At 39.8% G+C, this 20,215-nt stretch overlaps 1 pseudogene; it reads left to right on the top strand.

Annotated features, from left to right (window-relative positions):
• Positions 1-20,215, top strand: part of LOC141579765 (trafficking protein particle complex subunit 9-like) — a 53,263-nt pseudogene that overhangs the window by 10,373 nt on the left and 22,675 nt on the right.

The following is a 20,215-nucleotide window of genomic DNA, read 5'->3' as shown; positions in this document are numbered from 1 at the left end:
AAAAGTAAAACAGCAGAAATACAGACGTCCTTTAATGCCAGTGTGACCTGGATCGGGTTTAGTCTCTGTGCCTCAGTGGCCTTAACTGCGGGTGGGGAAGATGATAACAGTGCTTCCCTCAGAGGGCCTGGTGAGGGGGGATTGAGAAGCACAAATTGAGGACTTACACGAGGTGCTCATGAATGACCGAATTTAGTGCTCTCAGCATGGTGAGGCCTCAGGGGCAGAGATGTCAGAACAGAGCATTCCTAGCCGGAGCTCGATCCGTGTTGGCAGCTGTTACAATCACTATCACCACTGTGGGTTATCAGGTAGTTTTAAGACTTGGTAATATGAATTCTTGAATAATGTTAAAAGACTAGACATCTCAGATCCAGTTTACATAGTTTTTAAGATTTCCTCTGAGAAATGAATGTTTTATTCCCCATCAAAAGTCTGAGTTGAGTCTCTAAAAAAATTCTGTATTCCTCCAACTTTTTGCTTTAATTCTCCATTTCTTAAAAAAAAAGTTTTTAAATGGAATTACTGGGGACTGAACTGAGGGCCGCATACATGCTAAGCACATACTCTCCCAAATGAGGTATAATCTCCCCCATAATTCTTTTTAAACTTTACTTTCTTAGTATTCAGAGTTTAGAGGCCTCTAATTCTTTTTCTGGAGACTTGTCCATGAACCTGTAAATCTATAATTAATGGACAAATTTTGTTTTATTAAAAAAAATCAATAGAATATTCTGCAATCCATCCAAAAGGAAATGCTCATTGATTTAAATGTTTCTCCTTTATGGTGATTTCTACTTTCTGGTCTAGCTTAATTTATTAACACCCATCCTCATCATCATAATGACCAAACTCGCTCTGAGTGGACACCTACCTAAGGCTAAAATGCTTTCCTCATCTTTTACTTCATAGCAGGTGTTTGACGGTAGGTATTATTGTCTCCTTTTTTGCAGCTGAGGGATTGAGAGATGGAGCAGCTTGTCCCAAATTACACACAGCTGGCAGTGGCTAGCTCGGTGCTGGAACCCTGGCTGCACAGGATGCATTTTTAATTGCTCCTCTAATCAGCCTCCCGTTGAGTGGTTTCCCGAACTCCTGTGACTCCATAAATGGCCAATTTTAGTGATCTCAGCCTGATGAGGCCTTCAAAGGAGAGACACCAGTGAGAATGTGAGACAGAGTGGCATAAATTAAAATTGTACATTTTTACAACAGTTTTATTCTCAGGTAATGACTTAAAAAGTTAATTTTTTTTAATTTTAGTGCTCTGTGAGCACTAAAAACAAAACATTAAAAATAGTTATAGTGCAAAAGAGAAGTGGGCTTTGAAAGTCCAACCATTGCTAGTGATGTTACTTGCTTTTCTCTAGTGGCCCTTATTGACAGAAATACTTAGAAAGACTGAATTGGTTTTATATAGTCTTAGTATGGAAGAAAAGATTGTCAGTGAATATTGTAAGTAAAATCATTACTCTTTTCTTTCCTAATGATGAATAGGTAAGTTGTTTTTATGGCTTAAGTACATTTCCTCATTTGTGAAATTTGAGTAATATCGTTTTCCTTGTCTAACTGTGAGAGTTAGACGCCTTGTATACAAAGCACCCAAGAGGTGCTTAATAAAAATGTGCTGTCACAATGACAGGTATTTTAGAAGGATCAACTCTGAATACTAAAGGGTGTGGCTTATTTCTGATGCATATTCAATATGTATATATATGATATATATGAATATGACTTAAAGTAACAAGGATTCATTTATTTTTTTTAGTGCACTATGAAGTTTTAATGAAATCTGTATCATTCTATTGAGACAGGGACTAGTTAAATTGCCTTAAGCAGACGACCTTGAAGATTATTTACACAGAATGTGTATTGTTACAACTCAGAATTCATGTTGCCGTGTAACATCCACTCAGACATTTAAATTCTTGGATTCTGACCAGATCCATTAAGTTTAGAAATATCCACATTTATCATTTTCAGGGTATAATCTTCTCTCTTTTGTGATTAAAGAAAATTTTGATTTTTTTCCTGCACTTTTAACAGTTTTAAAATATCAAAACATTGATTTGACATATAACATTTTTAATAGAATAAATCTCATGCTGTTTTAATATGTAAATAAATGTTTTTGTATTTCAACAAACTTTTACGATTTCCTGGCTCTTTGAGAAGTATTTTGCAAGATACTTAGATTACCTACTGTTGGAAAAATATAGACGTTACTTTTATGAATATAGGCCTAGTAAAGATCTGTTGGTTTTTGCTACAATGCAAGACATGAGGCCTAGGAGAGCTTTGCTGCCGATTGCCAGGAGGACAGATCCCAGGTCTCAAGTCTCCCCTCCTGTAAACTGAAGAGGCTGGACTGGTTTCTTTCCTCCTCTAAGATGAGTTTCCATAAGCCTATGTCTTTTGTTTATATTCAGGAGTATTAGCAATATCAGATTAAATACTGAATACCCCTCCCTTACCCCGAAACAAAGTGCAGTATGTGCAACATAAGCTTTTAGTTATCTGATTCTCATTTCTGATCCTACAGGCAATTTTGTGTTGCATGTTTCCCGGCAACCTGGAAGGTCTTTTTAGCCATAGGAGGCGCTGTTGCACCTTCATACAGTCTTAATTTTCCTGTTTGTAAAAGAAGGCTTAAACAACGTTATTTTATTTTGATTTCTGTGCTTAATGCTTCAGAATAGCACAGTCTCCATTATGTCTGTCTACCTGGAAAAATTATTCTGCTTATAACTTAGTTTTATTCTGTCATCTCGCTGTGAGCATTTCAGACTTGCTGTGCAAACAATGGCAAAATCCAACTTTTCTTCCAGTGCTGGAAACCAGTGAGCCGGGAATTTATAAAACAGCTAGAAGCGGCCTCTGGAGCACCTTAAAGCTGAAAAGTGTACTGAGTTCCCTGAGTATTGACCCCGCCGCTTTGTGTTAATTGGTGGTAGGAGATTTGGTACATATAGGAAGGGGTGTAGTTTTTTGACTTGGGTTTGCGTGCACACGCTGCCACTGAGCCACGTGAGCCTGAGTCAGTTCGTTCTGAGATTTTCCCTCGTCTGTGAGATGGGGATGCTCATATCTGCTTTGTAGAATTGTGAGGATTAGAAATTATGTAAACTGTTTACCACACTGTGTATGTCAAGAGGGCTCATAAACTTTAGCTACTATTTTGTGAGAAGCCATCATTTGATAGTCTTTGGCAATTACTAAGAAACAGGAAAATAAGGAAAGCTGGTTTTATGATGAAAGATATTTGAGGAGGTTCCATAGTTCCTATACCCATAATTTAGCATCAGCAAAGTCAGAGCTGTTACACAGTTGCCCTGAACCGACGTTAAACCACAGAATTTTTTGTTACTTCAAATATGTTGGGGCTTAAGGGGATCCAATACTCATACACATGTTGTCTCCAGCAGCCAACTGAGAGATGACACAAAAGAGTAGGCAGGCAATAAATGTCTTCTTTGTTACTGATGAAGCCACGTTCTCCATGAAATTCAGGGTTGTGGGAAAATGCGTGTCATTATACTGTGTCCCAGAAGTAGAGACTCACCCTGTCCCAGGTAACTCTGGGCCACAGCGAGCCTTCCCTTGAGAGGATCTGCCCCATCATGCACAGGGCTGTCCTGCCATGGAGCTGAGCATCCCATGTGTTTCCCAAGTGTGGCCAGCACTGGAAGGAAAGGAACGGTTTCACATACCCTGCTTGTCTCTCAGGACTCACACCTCACTCTGTTAGTGTGATAAAGGCTAGCTGTGGGCCATGGGTCTGCGGTGTGGAGAAACACTCTCCGTGGCCAAGAGGAGTGGGGAGGAGGCATCCCCTCCCTCAGTTTAAACAAGTGGTGGTATGGAACATAATGGTGCTCCCCAAGAGTTTATAAAAGGAGAAATAAGGATTTTTTTGGGGACTTAGTCTAGCCAGGAAACACAGAAGATGATTAGAAAGGAGACTTTTAAATCACTTTAATATTAAGTTGATATTTGTTGAGCACCAATTATGTGCTACATTCTTTTCTGAGAGTTTTACAGAAATGAATCCTTCAATCTTCTCAACAATCGAGTAAGGAATCTTTGATTTTTATCCCAGTTTTACAATGTGGAAATTGAGGCACACAGAGGGTAAGTAAGTTGGCCAAGGTCACAGAGCTAGTAAGTGGCAGAGCTGGTATTTAAACCCTGGCTGTCTTGTTTTGAGGCTCCCAGGGATGGGCTTTGGGTGTTTAGAGGTATCAGCATCCCTGGATCTCTGTACCTCTGTGCATCAGTTTGCCCAATAAGGACAGGGAAAGGAGAGTTACACAGGTGCTCACAGTCGTGTCTCAGCCACTGTCCACTAAGAGTGCACCGTGATTAGCATTAATTGTTTTCCAGGCAGTAGATCTGTTGGTATAACAGAAATTTAGTCCATTGAGTTAATCTAGAAACCCTTCCTGCTCTGCTTCTGTCCATGTTTGCCATGTGACTGCCTGCCCGTGATTAGGCCGTGGAGGAGAAACTGCACTCATGGTTGAACTCTGATATTTCAGTCTGGTTCATAGTTTCACATATTCTGTTACCTTAATAAGTTAAGTTTGTGGTTTTCTTACATCAGTGTCTCGTGAATTTGGTTAATGTGAAACCAGCCCATGGGAGCCCAGGGGTGCTGACGGTATAATTTCTGAGCACGTTGTGGCACTTCTACACGTGCAGTCCTGACTGGAGGATGTCCGACTTCCTCACTGATTTCTCCCAAGAGCAGAGTCCTCTCCCACTCCCGGATGTGAGGCTGGGAGCTCTCTGAGTAGGCCAGTCAGCGGCCAAGTCCACCAATCAGAAAATGATGAAGTACCTGGAAGTGGGTTTAATAGAAGAAAAGGGCTTCCAGGTAGTCCGATGGGCTGTTTGAGTCCATTTGGTGAAAAGCTGTCCACTGTCTGTGGTTGAGCTGCTGCTTTGCTGTTGAAAAGTCTGAATTAGATGAAGGGATTTTAAAAAGCAGAAAGGAGTGATTTCAGGTGGTACATCCACACCGTTGAGAAGTGATGGATGACCGCCTGTGTGAGGCATAGACAGAGTCTTACAAACTTCATAAAACAGTTTTAAAAGCTCTGCTGTCTGAGTGCACTTCATAAGGGGTCCAGATCATCACTGGTCACACTGAGAGGGCAAATAACTGATGATGGCATAAAGGACACAAAGGCATCAAAAAGGTCTCAGTCATGTTCCCTATTTAAAGGATGTGGCACAGTGTAATATATTTGAGCTGGTTTTTCACTGAACAATTTTTCGTGTTTTCTGGGACTTCCAGCTCCCGAAGTTTCCACGCAGCTGCATGTCCCCTCACTGCAGCTCTGTCAGCACTTGTCCTGGGCTGACGTGGTGTCACGGGGAGCAGGACGGTCAGCGTCCCCGGCTCCTCCGAGCTCCGCCTCCTCATCCGCAGTGCTGGGTTTCTCATCCGTGTCTACTTAGAAGGGTTGCTGAGAATCACACGTGATGGTTGTCAGGGGTGATTTGTGGTTGTCCCTGTGTTTGAAATACAGTCAGTATTTTATAAAAACACATGTTTTTTATTATAGTTCTGGCTTCTACATTGCAGTGGTTTTTAGTCTGCATTTTTTTTATAACTTTTTTCTTATTTTTAAATAAACACTTTTTTTGGGGGGGGCGGGAATTACTGGGGATTGAAGCCAGCACATTGTGCATGCTAAGCAGGTGCTCTACAACTGAGTAATACCCACCCTCCTTGTCTGCACTTAAAAATAAATATTGCAATAAACAAAATAGCTCTTAAACACCATCATGGGACCTATTTTCTGTATAGACAATTGAATACATATGCTATTTCAATAAGAATAAATGTTGGGACATACCTTTCTGAATCTGTTTACTTGTTTAAAAACGATCATAGCTAGTGATAAACACGAGTCTTTGATCCAGTACTTCTTAGGGTCTGCTTTGACATCATGGGAAATTACATTCTACAGAGAAGGCAAATTGGGTCTCGTTGATATTTGGATGATTTAGCAGATGATCAAGTCTTTCAAAACTTGACAGTTTTGTATTTTAAACTAACTGCAAAGTTATCTTCTAGAAGTTGGAATTCCTAAGCTTGTGAAGTGCTCAGTAACTCAGTGTGTATGTGTTTGTGTATGTGTGAACGTGTCTGTGTCTGTGTGAACATGTTTGTGTGTGATTTCAGGAAGGTAGAAATAAGTTCCACGTAGCCCTCTGATACCTTCCTCCTCCAGTTCAAGATGTAGGCATATATTTACACAAGTAAATTGATATTCTTTAGTCATTTGACATATTGGTGGGAATACGAGGTTCTCACACTTGTTTCAGAAGGGTTGGGGAGCATCAGGTTTGAAAACAGGAGGGGAAAGAGGCAGGGAGGCACTTCACACTTTGTGCAGGATTTGAGGAACAGTAGCTTTTCTTTTTTCTTCTAAAGCAAACTGGCACTGAATTGTAACATACTATTACTCAGAATTGCTTTTCTGATCAGATACAAGTGCCTCAGAGTTTTCAAGGCAACATGAATGATGAAATCCATTTTAGGAGTTATCTTTAAAGTAGTGTTAATTTTCAAGTTAAAGGCTATAGCCTGTTCTTTCTTCGAAGGGTAAAAGACGTTCTCATTGATCCAAGTGCATGATCAATGTGCTTAGTTTCTTTGGGGTTTTTTCTTTTTTTTTAAATGCTTGTTTCATTGTGGTTTGAATGAATGTTTAAAATTTCTGAATTTTGTTCTTTAGAACATGCTGATTTATCAAAACTGTTAAATCCTGATTGGTCTTTCGTCTTTGTTTGGAGGGGCACCCTTTAGATTTCTGTTGTCTGTTAAAGAGGGAAATTCTTCCTCTAGCCTGCAGATCATTAAGTGAATGGTTTGCAGTGTGCCTTTAAAATTCTTTGAATGCTTTGAGCATGCTTGTCTAGTGAATTTTGAATTGACTCATAGTAATGACTTTGTTGATTCTGTGGCTTTTGCTCCTCTCCACAAGAATTTGAATTCTCTGTTGCATTTTGTATACGTGTTCTTAACAGGGGAAGAAATTTTACATTTTTTACAAAGGTGGGTTTTCCTATCCCCTCTGAATGCCTTCTATAATTGATACAACAAATATCTGTTATTGCAGTGCTTAATTATTTCATAAACTAATTTTTGGCTTAATCAGAATCAATGAGAAAGAGTGATAATAAAAAATATGAAAACCTCCCTTCCTTTGAAGAATAGAAATCAGGTGGTCAGGCTCACGCATGTTTTGTGCTTGACACACTTACTTTCATGACATTGTGTATCATGATTCGGAGATGGAGTTGCTTCAGGTTTTATAGATTTTTGTTTTAACATTTTTGTTGAATTCTTTCTCCAGGCTGATGTTTCCTGTTGGGTTTGTGGAAAGCGTAGAAAGGAAACAAATTTTTTGTTTTATTTTCAGGAGGCCTGAGTTGCTGATGAGAAAAGAGTTGAGGGTGGGCTGAGGAACAGAGTGACACTCCCTCTCCTCCCGGCTGAAACTGATGAACAATGAAATCAATTAAGTGTATCAGTATTTGACCAATAGAATTCAGCGAGCCCAAACTGGCAAGTTATGCCCAATGGAAAGTACTGAATTCACCTGCAGAATTAGGTGCTTTACCAATTAGAAGCAGCTTAGAGCAATCAGAAAAATTAGTTCATATGATGAGATATAAAAGAATGTAATATCTTCTATTTCTGAAACTTTTCTTTGTTAAGTTGTGTAGAGCTAAAATTAAGTTTCAAGTGCCAGGAGTTAAGAGTGTGGGTGGTTCTGTGGGATTGTTATTCAGGGATGTGTCTAGATCCTGCTAGAGTGTCTGAAGCTGGCAGGAAAAGACCCAGAGCTAGGATTTGATATCCTAGGGTGTCCTCCATAATGGTTCCATAATGGTTACATGCGGGAGCCCAAGATTAGGTTAACAAATTGTAACAGACCCCAGCCGCCTGTCAATGTTAAGAAGAAAAATGTGTGCTTAGTAACTGCTTTGCAAGCATGAGCCTGTGCATCCTCACTCCTGTCTCCTTGCCTTAAAAAGCAGAGACAATGCTTTGCTTGCATAGTTGATGCTTTAGATAGCACTCGGCTTATTGCAAAGCAAGGACCCAGGCCCTCAGCTATAAAAGTTGGGCTTGTGTGCTTCTAGATAGTCTATTATCCCCAAAACAAGGACCTGGCTGGTCTCGTGGTCTGCTTTGTAATTCACATATCTAAAGAATGTATCTTATTCCCCTCACCCCATGACTTCCCTAAAGATACACTAAGCCTTTGTACTCATTGTGGATTCTACAATCCCTGTCTCCTCCCGTCTTTCCTCAAGTTCCTACTTACTATCACACAACTGTTAATGACTTTTTCCTTTCATTATACACAGTAAATATAGGAGCATTTGAGAGGCTCGTGGAGTTGGCTCCCTACTCCTTCTCTTTTCTGGACTTTTCCCACAGAGTCTTGAATAATCATTCCGTGTCGGTACGACTTCTGCCAGCCATAACCCACAGTTCCAGGTGAGAATGATGCAGGCTTTCTCTCTCCTACCCAAGGGAGAGAGAGAAGAGAATTGAGATCTGCTCCCTTGTGGTCCCTTCCTTCCCCAGGGCCACTCCAGTTCACCTGCAGCCTTCTGGCCTCTGCTCAGAGGGCCTCTGTCCCAGGAATGACTGCAGCCTTTTCTTCCCTTGCCAACATTTCCTGTGCCTTTCAGAAGTTGGTCTCTTCTCTGCAATTCAACCCTGGCAGATGTGATGGTGGTCAGCGTGCTGGTGGGCAGTCACCTGGGTACTCCCAGGAGCCATGCTGATTCTCCTGAGTCTCTCATTCGGGGTTACAGAACTGTCGAGCACCGGAGGAAGCCCATTCACCTGAGGGCAGCACAGCATTGCATCACTTTCATTTTATTTTTGAAATTTCAGTGGAGAAATTATTTGTAGCAAACTGTTCCAGTTTTTTGCCTGACTGCTTTCCTCACCACCATTTCCTTGTTGGATGTGGTGCTTGTTTTAAGAACCAGGTTTCTTCTCTGGTCATTTCTAGCAGCTGGGCTTGCCGAATCCTTGATCTGCATTTGAAGCAGAACGTTCATCTTGATGTCAAACTGATTTTCTTCATTCTGAATATTTCGTGTACACTCAGCAACTGTTTCAAGTGAACTGCTCTTGTCCAATTTCGGTTAACTCACATTTGCTGATCTCCTGCTTTCATGCTGAGGGCAGTTTCTTCTTCCTGTAATAAAAGTTAGCAATTTGCATTTACTATGGAAGGTACTGGCCCGAGGTGTTTTTGTTCTTAACAGTTTTAATACAATTCACCCATTAAAATTTACACCGGTTTTTACTCTATGCCAAGAATTGTGCATCCCATTCAATCTTAGAATATTTTCATCCCCCTAACAGGAAACCCCGTACGCATAAGAACTCATTCCCATCTTCCCCGTCTTCCCCAGCCCCAGGGAGCCACTCTTCTCTCTCTGTGGATTTGCCTGTGCTGGACATTTCATGTAAATCGAGTCAATTCATGTAAATAGAACCGTCTATTGTGACTGACTTCTTTCACACTGAGTAACGTTTTCAGTGTTTGTCCACGTTTTTGCCTGGGTCAGTACTCCATGCTTTGCTATTGCTGAATAATTTTCCACTGTATGGCTGGGCCCCTCTGTTTACCCATTCATCAGGTGATAGGCATTTTGGTTGTTTCTTCTTTTTGGCTGTGATGAATAATGGCGCCGTGAACATTCCTGTAGGAGTTTTTATGTGGACATTTGTTTTCAGTTCTCTTACGTGTGTGCCCACAGAGCAGAATTTGCTGGGTCATTCAGAAACCAACTGTTCAACTCTCTGAGGTCCTGCCAGACTGTTTTCCAAAGTAGCCACGCAGCGTTACATCCTCACCAGCAAGGGCTGCTATCTCTGATTCCTGTGTGTCCTCATCAGTTCTTGTTATACTTTTTTTAATTATAACCTAATGTAGTGAGTGTGAAGCGGCTTCTCCTAGTGGTTTTGACATGATTTCCCTTACAGCTAATGATTTTGAACATCATTTCATTGTGCTTATTGGCCATTTGTATATTTTCCTTGAAAAATACCGTTTCGGATCCTTTATTCATTGTTTAATTTAGTTGTCTTTTTTATTGAATTGTAGGAGCTCTTTTTTATTTGGAGATACAAATTCCTAATCAGAAAAATTATTTGAAACTATTTTATCCTGAGTGTTGTTTTTTCACTTTCTGGATGGTGTCCTTTGAAGCAAAGTTTTAAATTTGATGAAATCAAATTTATCTCTGTTTTCTTTGTTCCTTGTGCTTTTGGGGCAATATTTAAAATCTGAGGTATTTTATTTAAAATTTACATATAAAATAACTTAATTCTTAGGACCGTTCTAGGAGACGGGTGCTGTTGTTGTCCCCAGTCTATGGATAGGAGGCTGAGATGCAGAAAATTTCACTGACTTATCAGTGTCACAACTACCCAGTGCTGTGGGAGTTCAGAGCCTCATGATTGTCCCCAGCATCTGTGCTCTTCACCACCATGCTCCACTACTGCCTAGCATCGTTAATGAAAAAGTCTTTCCTTTTTTGGTTTCTTGTTTGTTTGTTTTCTCATTGGGAACCTCATCTCCTCATTTTCCTTGCAGAGATCAGTGTAGGTTTATCTTAGGTCTCATGTATGCAGAAGAATTGCTATCAGTTAACTTCTTTATTACTCACTCTCCGGTGATGATTGTTGCTATTTGACCTAATCAAGTCATGCTTAAGTCTTTCCTGCTCATGACACTAACAGCAGAGTCATGACTTACAGAATGCTCAAAGAAGAAAATAATTGATTGATTTTATTTTGCTACCCAATCAAACCAATCAAATAAAAACCCCGGTGTTGACACAGATGGTAAGCCCTCCAGAATAGGGTCACTGTCTTCCTTGTGTTTCGTTTGTTTGGTCACAGTGTCTGGATAGTGACTTGCTGTCCAGCAGTTTGTGAGGATACAGTGCTCGTGAATCATTGTAAGGACAGAATTTTGACAACAGACTGTATTGGTCATTTCACGAGGGAAAAGATAATATAGAAATACTGCTCAGATCTATTTTAAAATTAAGTTTGGAATGTTGAGAAGAGTTCAAGAAACCATACAAAGATCTTTTTCACTTATTTTAGATCTATCTTAGGCACATTATGATTACATAGCAGAGTAATTTATCAACTAGATTTTACAAGAGGGGTGTATTATTGATTATTTGTTTTAGTTGAAATACTCTACCTGGGAAAAAGTAATCAGTGCCCATAAATGAACAAATATGTTTGTATTTCTATGTAACATGGGAGCAGACTTCATCTGTTTCTATATAATATATATGACTGTGTGTTTTAATCTGTCTGTCAGTATATTTATAGTTTTTCAGCAATGTTTTAACTTTAGAATTCTTCTAAGAAAATCACCCCCGATTCCAGCGCAGTTTGTACTGTGTATCCTGTCTTATGCATGGGATTCCACTGTCTCCTCAGTGAGGAATTTCCTCCCCTACTGAAGTAGTAGCAGAGTTAAAGGAACTGTGATTTCTAGGCCTTTGCTCTCCATGTGTTTGCATTTGGCTGTCAATCGCGATTTTCTCTTTCTTGAATTTTCATTGTTCAATTAGAATTTTTGAAAATAAGTGTTAATATGTTGTATTTGTCTCCCTAGAAACTTGATGTGTTTGTGCTTTTCAGTTTTCAATTTCTTAAAAATGTAAATGCACTCTTGTTTTTAAGTAGTCCTTTTTCACTAGATATTTGTTTACCTCTTTATAGTTAAAATACTTTTTTTTCCAATGAATGAATCGGTGTCCATGTTTTAAAAGATACCTTACTTTGTATTTTCCTTATTATAACAATTATATTCATTCTAGAGAATTTAGAAAATAAGGATAAACACAGTAATAACTTAAAAATGGCCTCTAATCTCACCTAGAGATACAGTTGTAAGGTTTGAAATTGAGAATTACAAGTCCTCTCATGTTGTTCTTCTTTTTCAAGTACTTTTTGGTTACTGAGACCCTCGAATTCCCATATGAATTGTAGCAGCAGCTAGTCAGTTTCTGCAGAGGAGCCCGCAGGGATTGTGATCGACACCACGTTGAATATACGGATCGTTCTGGGGAGCACTGCCATTCCAAGAGCACTGTCTTCTGATCCAGGAATGTGCGTGGTTTGTCTGTCCAGGTATTTAGGACTTCTTTAATTTTTTTTCATCAATGCTTTGAGTTTACAGAATATTATTTTACTTTTTTCTTTGCCTTTATACTGAGTAAAAGTGTGCAAGGTACCTTGATCAGAAGTGTATTTTAGCCCCGCCCCTTGCTGCCAACATGGTCGCTGCGCTCTTGCTTTGCCTTGTGTACAATCTTGCACAGAATAGGACCTCAGTAACTCTCTCTTGAATGAATGATTATATGATTGTTGCATGATGCTTGAGAGTCCTTGTGATGATTTTTTCCTCCAGCATTTCCCCAATTCTTAACTATGCCCTTTCTCTTCCTAAACTCCAGCCTGGGTTTCAGACCTCCTGTGGCATTGATTTTCCCTGTCTGTAGACTCTTCCTTTCACTGGTTCACGATAATGTTACATGTGGGCTGTGGAAACTTGCTAGATGTCAAGAAAGAGCAAATCCATTGCATGCTAGTATTTTTAGAGTGTGGTATTTTTTTATCGATTGAAATTAAATCAGGCTGAACCTCTGAGCCCTCCCGTGAGCTCTTTTCACTTTCCTACATCTGATACTGCTCTGGTTGCTACATGTGCCCTTCCCACAGACTTGGATTTTGGGTTGAGTAAGTATCATCAGTGGAGCCCTCTCTTTAAAAGATGAAGAGAACATTTGCCTCTTCTCCCTTGTTTGGGCCTTGGATGAGATGAGATACCAGATAAAGAATGGAGCTCCACCTCATTCTGACCCCCGCTCTTTCCGTTCCGTTCTCCAGAGGAAAAGAGTACAATTCAACAGTATAAAGATTGATTGTGAGCTAATGAGATAGACAAGACAATCGATCATTTATTAAATATCCTTTCATGCCAGAAACAAATGTATTATACACACAAAAATCACACAAAGCATGATAATATCGTGCTTACAGACGTGGGTCCGAGTTCGAGTCCTGCTCTGGAGTGACCAGTCCTGTGAGATGGAGAACTGGTAGGTCGGCTTAGGCTCTCCAGGACTGGTTTTCTGTCCTGCAGTGATGGGGCTCGCTAGGCGTCCCTACCCCGTAGAGGTGCTGTGGGGTGTAACTGTCATGCGTGCACAACTGCTCGTTCCTCGTAAGTGCAGGATAGCATAGATTTTGCGGTGACGGCTTTATGACCGCCCCTTGTAGACTCTCAGTGCTCCAAAGGGATGCCTTGTGGTTTGGAGATGGGATTCTCATTTCTGTAAATACCCAAGGATTGTGTTATTGGGCCCTGCTGATTTGAATCTATTCTTTAGAAACTACATATTGTAGATATATTTTTCAAGCATGCATGCTTTTTTCTTTTATTTTTTATAGTTCTACCCTCTCATCTCTTGGTGTGACTTTTCATGGAATCCAGGAAACAGTCCTAAGCTACCAGCCTCTTCACTCTTCTCCATGGTGTTTTTCTTCCATGACTATAAAAGGGTTTTGCACAGGAAATTCTATTTGTTCCCCTTTTCTTGGAGTCTCTCTTTCGGTCTGCCCATCTCTCACCTGTCCATCTGTCCATTTATCTACCCACTCATTCTTCTGACTTGTTCCAAAAAGCATTTCAGGCAGCTTACAGAGGAACAGATACCAAATAAACAGGTTAGAAAATGGGGCCAAGTTCAAACTATGAGGCTAGGAGGCGAGCCTGTGTGAGGGTTGCAGCCGTGAGACACACGCCTCTGCCCTGTGGCTTATAAGATCGACAGCAAGAGTGTACTTGATGCTCCCAGCAGACAGAGGGTAACAGGGCTTGTGGGAGATGCTCACCGGCTGTGAAATAAATAAGTGGATCAGGGAAGCCCAACCTTTCCAGCTACAAAGGCTTAGGAGAATATTTTGTGTGTCTTCCAAAATCAGGGTATTGCATTGTTTCTTTTGTCAGAGTTCTACGTATAGTTGGTTACATTGTATACCTGGAAATTTCTCCAAAACTCCTTACCAAGTGAGTGCCATTGCTTGGGAATGGGGTGGTTCTGCTCATTGACGGGGGTTGGCCAGAAACCGAAAATGACAGCTTCAAAGGAGCCTGGGATTTGTCAGTTATGTTTTGTCAGTGCTGTAGATTTCAGGAAATGCTTTCACACTTTCTCTCCATCTGAGGCAGCAGCGTGCTCTCTTAGCAGCATCAGGAGCTCAGAGCCACGGGATGTTGGGGGCTGACTGCACTGCCGTCAAGACAGCCAAGCTAGTCACTGCAGGCGTGGTCCTTTCGCGTAGTGCATTTCATGTTCTTTAGTAGAAGGTTTCAACAGGGAGTTAATTAAATGAGTTAATTAACATTTAATAAATATGAAGCTTTGATGAAAAGACGGTTATAGGCAGAATATGAGCTGTGAAGAGTTTAAAAACGGTTTCATTACTGAAATTTCAGTAGGGAAGATACACAGTTTATCTTATTTATGCCTCTCTTTTAAAGTAACAAAGAAATAAGACAGAAAAGGCAGAGGATGATTTTTGTTATTCCTCTCGGCTTGCAGGTGCCCTCACATCCAGTGGCATCCATCCAGACACCAACACTGACACTGGCCATGCTCAGAACTGCCTCAGCCCTGAAGACACAAGTGACAAATAGAAGGGGGCCGCGCCCTGTTACAGCAGGTGCTCTCTCTTTGTGGGTCCTTATGTAACTGTGCGGTGTTAATCAGGATCGCCCGTTCTACATTGTGTGGCGCTGCTGCGGTGTCTCCTAGTTATTTGTTTCTGTAAGTACTCGTGTATTATTCTCCAATGTGTGGTACTACACATCTAAAAATGCTTTTTTCAAATGAAAAATAATGTATATTTAGTATAATAAGTCTGAAAAAAGGGACAAAAAAGGCTATCCAGGTCCCACTACTCAGAAATAATAATTAACGCTTAACATCTACTTTCTGTTCTTTTCATCAGTGTGTATCAGCTCTGTCATAAAAACTAGTGAGCACTCTGTGCCTTTTTACTGTGTGGAGACCTCCATTTTCCATTCGGCTTATTACATGTTTTTCTACAATATTCTATCTCCCCTGGCATGATTTTTAATGACCAGTATAGCATTCTGTCTTGTGGAGGCATCGTCCATTTTACTTCGGACTTAAATAAACTTTTAAATTCCAAGTATACTTAACTGAAATACTGAAAAGAGAACTGTGGTGGTACAGGAAGGCCCCTAACTCCCTTCCCATTATTTCCTGAGTGTAAAAGCTGTTGCCAATGTGGTGTATATATTTCATGACCTTTATGCCTATGACATATATATATACCCATATATACATACATACATATGAGAAATCTATGTATATGTGTGTATATATGCTTTTTTGAAAAATAAGGCCATACTATATGTTTTCTGCAGCTCGCTTTATTCACTCAGGGGTATATCATAGACGTCCTCCCACTCCAGACTCACCCGGTCCTTTCAGATAGAGTGGAGCGGTCTCCTGATGTGCAGGTGTGGTCTCTTGTGCAAGGACACCTTTGGTGGGAGAGTGCTGTGGACAAGGCCCTGGGCCATGGGGAAACGCTGGCCCCCTCAGTGCCCACAGCTCACCGTGATTTACCGCATCATTGTCTTGATGGTGGACACTTAAGTTTTCTCCATTTTCCACTGTCAGAAAGGATGTTTGACTGGCATCTTTCTTTAACAGACATTCCTGTGATCTTGTATGAGCATGCCTTTAGTTAAGTCTTCTGGAAATTTAGTCCCTGGATGTGACATTTACGTTCATCACAGGCTACTTTCAAGTGACTAGAAATTCCTTCTCCAGTGTGGAATGAAAAATGTAGAATTACTTATGTAATCAATTCTCTATCGCTGGATATGATTTCACTTCAGCTTTTCTTCCCACCAGTGTAAACAGTACATCTATTTGAACTGATTTTTTTTCTAAACGAAACGATTCCTAGAAGTGGGGTTGAATCAGTGTGTACACACGTTTTTCAGAGTTTACATATCCATTGACATGTCATCCTCCAAAAAGGTCGCTCACAGTTTTTTCTCCCACAGATGGACACTAGCTAGAATATCTTTAAAAAATATTTACCAATAAGATGAGCAAAAGTGCTTTTTCATTGTTTTAGTTTGCATTTGATGACCAGTGAGGTATTGAGCATTTTTCACTGATTAGCCATCTGACTTTTGAAAAGTGAATGATCCATTTTGTCCTTTGCACAAATTTAAGTGAGGAAGCTTCTTTTTGCTTTGTGACAGCTCTTTGTATGTTATGAACATTAATCCCTTGTCTTCATCAACATCTATCACAGAGTTTTTCCTTGTCATTTCTTTCGTTTCATTTTGTTCAGTAGGTTTATTTTTATTGTGGCTCAAAATATTCTTAAGATAGTAAATGTCTTCTTTTTGGGTTTTATCTTTGGTATTATTCTTAGAAATACTTTCTTATAATGGTATAAATCTCTTATGTAGGTTTATTTAATGTCTAAGATGGAGATGATAATAGTACTTGTTATAGTGAGGGGAAGTTGAATTAATGTGAGCGCAGAGTTGTATTTGCTGTTATTAGTATTTTAATATTTACATCAGTATCTGTAATTTTTTTTGTGGTCATTATGACAGGAATAGAATTTGTTCTTTCCAGGTGATTCTCTGATTGTCCCAGGACAATTATTGAATTCATACTTTGCTCTTTGATTTGAAATCCCACATGTACAAAATACTTATGTATACTAGAGTCTCTTTTTGAGCTCATGCTTTATTTCTGTCAATCTTACTTCCTTACTCCAGCGCTATATCTTACATATTGTAAAAATTAATTATTATCTGACAGTGCAATTTTTTTTTTGTTCTTTTCTTCCATCTCAAATTTTCTTGGCTATTATTATGATTTTATTATTCCTGAAGAATTCTAAAATATTTTGTTCAAGTTAAAAAAAATCAGATAAGAGTATTCATGGGATTTTTATTAAGTTTTGAATTATTTTTAGGAGAACTTCCATATTTACAAAACTGTTTTCCTCCATCGAATATGTTGATGTCTCTATATTCACACCTCTTATTTACCCCTCAGTAAAGTCCTGTAGTTTTCTCCATGTATAACATGGGCATTAATTTTGAGTTTATTCCAGATTATTGTAGATGTTTTTGTTAATTTTGTAAGTGAGAATTTTTTGCTATTATATTTTTTAACTGTTTAAACTGACACCTAGGAAGGCAGATTCGGTTATTAAATACTCACTTTGTAACAAATCATTTAAAATTGTAAGTATTAAGTAATTGTTCCAGGATCCTTTCTTTTGTGTTTTTAAAAATTTGTTTCCAATATTATCAAAATGGTCATAGCTAAGAAGTATAGGTGTGGAGACAGATGGAGAGAGGTAGTGTGGCTCATGTACAAACTGTGAGCACTTTCATGGCTGCCTTTAGGCTGGAGAAGCCCCAGAAGAGCCCAGGTTGGACCAGGGGTGGCTTTGTATGCACTTGAAAGCCAGCTTTCCTACCTTTATGGTGAAGCCTGGTGGGCGTGGCAGGTAGATGATCAAGGTCTGATCAAGGTCATTGGCTGCACAGAGCGCTGTGTCTGTGAGAACTGGAGTCCATCGCCATGGGAAATGCTTGGTGCCAGGAACACTGCAGGGGAGCTGGGGAGTCTGTGTGTTAAGGATTTTCCAGTCCTGGGAGTGGGAAGATCAGACTCTGCATTCAGATCTGAGTTTGAATTCATCCTCTCTTGTTTACTGGTCCTCTGACTTTTGTCAAGTTATCTACCCTCTTTGAACTCCTATTTTCTTGTCTCTCAAAATAGGAGAATTACGGCCTGCTGCTAGAGTGTTTGATCAGTGTAAATGATTTGTGTCTATAAGATGCCACGTACAGTCACAAGCTCAGTGAGAAATGGGCTGTCACCTCTTCATCTGCTACTCAGTGCTCGACAGGACATCGGGGCAAAGCCAGTCTGTAATTTGTTTGTGATGCAAGTAGGAACAAAATTAATGTCTTGCCTTTCCCTTGCAGTATTCTTACTCCTTTGCTTCATTTACTTCTTTCCTCCTTTCCTTTCCCCTCCTCCACCAAAAGATCCTGAGACTCTCTCAGAACACTAGATTCAAATTACTTTAAAGGGTGTCTCATCCTCATGAAATGACAGTAACTTAAAAAAAATCTGTACAGATCCCAGACGTCATTGTATTTGATTTACACACACACACGCACACTCACCCACACACACAATCAGCCTACCTCCCACTTGCTGAGGGAGAAGGACCAATTTTTCTGAGTTTTCATTCACTGAGCGTGAGAGCAAAGTCTCTTATGCAGACTTTCACCTTGCTTAGTGCATGGTGTTTTTAATTGGATTTCTGCTTTGTGGCCATAGAACTATTCTCCTTATAGAAGACAGGATGTGGAGACATAGACATTCTGCTGAGATATTGGTGTCAACATCTTTGAGTTGGAAAGGACTTAGGACAGCATAGAGTCGTAAATTTTATGGGTGAGAATTCATGATAGTATAACTTGGACAAGAACCTAGGTCTTCTGTCTTCGTGTCCACGTGGATGAAGAGGCAACAGGGCGGGAGATGGCAGGGATCCTTCTTGCTTGAGTTCCAGGGTCTTTCTTGTTTTCATTGCTCAGCTGCCTTTAGTTTAGGTCCATGTGGTCTCTCATGGGAAGGTCACTCTGTCTTGATAGACTGAGTTTCTAATCAGCAAAAAGCCCTGGACCCACTCATATTTCCCAGAGTTTTTCTGCTGTCCTGCTGACAGTTTATATAAATGTTACCTAAGAAACTACTGGATATAAAATCCTTATTGTTATCATTTGCCCTCAAGTTCCATAGGAATGGGGTGCTGTCTCAGGCTGTCTGAGGCTACATCTGAACAAAGATAGGGTGATATGCTGTGCTGCTGGACCCTCCCCAGTCGAAAGGGATTTCCACCTTAGTTTTTAGAATCAGACAGATGAGTTCAAATCTTGCCTTTACCAGTTATTAGCTTTGTGAACTTGGGGAAGAAACTGTACTTGTTTGTGTCCAATTTTCTTTATCTGTAAATAAGTTCAATATTTACTTTAGGGTTTTTGTTTTAGAATTGAATGAGCTAATTCCCTCATTTATACCTAAAATACTGATCACGTGGTTCTATGCTGGTGCCTTGGTAGAAGATTACTAAGGGACTCAGCAGTGAAAATGCAGGTGGGGGACCCCTGGATCATAGAGCTTATATTCCAGGATATGCTTGTAAATGACTGGATGTGCAGTGGATTTTTAGTAAATGTCCATTCCTTTCCTTATCCAAATTGATTGTGTATATATCTTTGTACAATATATGAACAATTTTTTATTGCAATTTAAATCTCTTTGTAGTATTTAAATTATGTAGCTATAACAAAATACGTGAAATAAAATGATTTGTCTTTTATTTTCTTTTCAATATGCAAAACAAAATAAAATAGAAAAGAAAAAAGGTTTTGAAGGAGTAGAAATAATTATAATTCTGTGGAATCAATTCCCTATGTTAGGTTTTATAATTGTGTTGTTAAACAGCATATAAAATTGATAGGTTGTGACTTCAGTGTTGATAGCTAGGTGAGTGTAGTTTCTTTTTGTGGTTGTCTTTGATGAATTATTTGCACTAGATCATAAATGATGTGCATGTTACATATTGGAAACGAGGAATGAGTGGAGACATACTACCTCCAATGCAGTCATCTTGTTACCAAGTCGAAACTCGTACTGCTTGCTGCATGGTAGGCCAATAAATCGGGAGATTGAGGTGTTGGAGCAAGGAATAGTGACTTTATTTGAAAAGCTGGCAGACCCAGAAGATGGCAGAATGACATGCTGGAGAATCGTCTCCCCCAAGTCAGAAATCAGTCCGCTTTTATACTGAAAAGGGGCGGGGATGTGGTTGGTTGTTGCAAACTTCTTGCGGTATGAATTGTTTCTCCTTGGAATTCTTTGTTCTTGCAGCTGTCCACGTGGGTCAAATCATGGTGCCCCTCTAAAACCTCCAAAAAACCACAAAGTTTATTCTCTATTTTGCAACTTGCCATCTCTACATAAGTGCAGAAGAGTTAAC

Source organism: Camelus bactrianus, chromosome 14 (genome assembly GCF_048773025.1).
Source record: "Camelus bactrianus isolate YW-2024 breed Bactrian camel chromosome 14, ASM4877302v1, whole genome shotgun sequence".
Classification (NCBI taxonomy): Eukaryota; Metazoa; Chordata; class Mammalia; order Artiodactyla; family Camelidae; genus Camelus; species Camelus bactrianus.
This window is presented reverse-complemented; position numbering and strand designations above follow the sequence as displayed.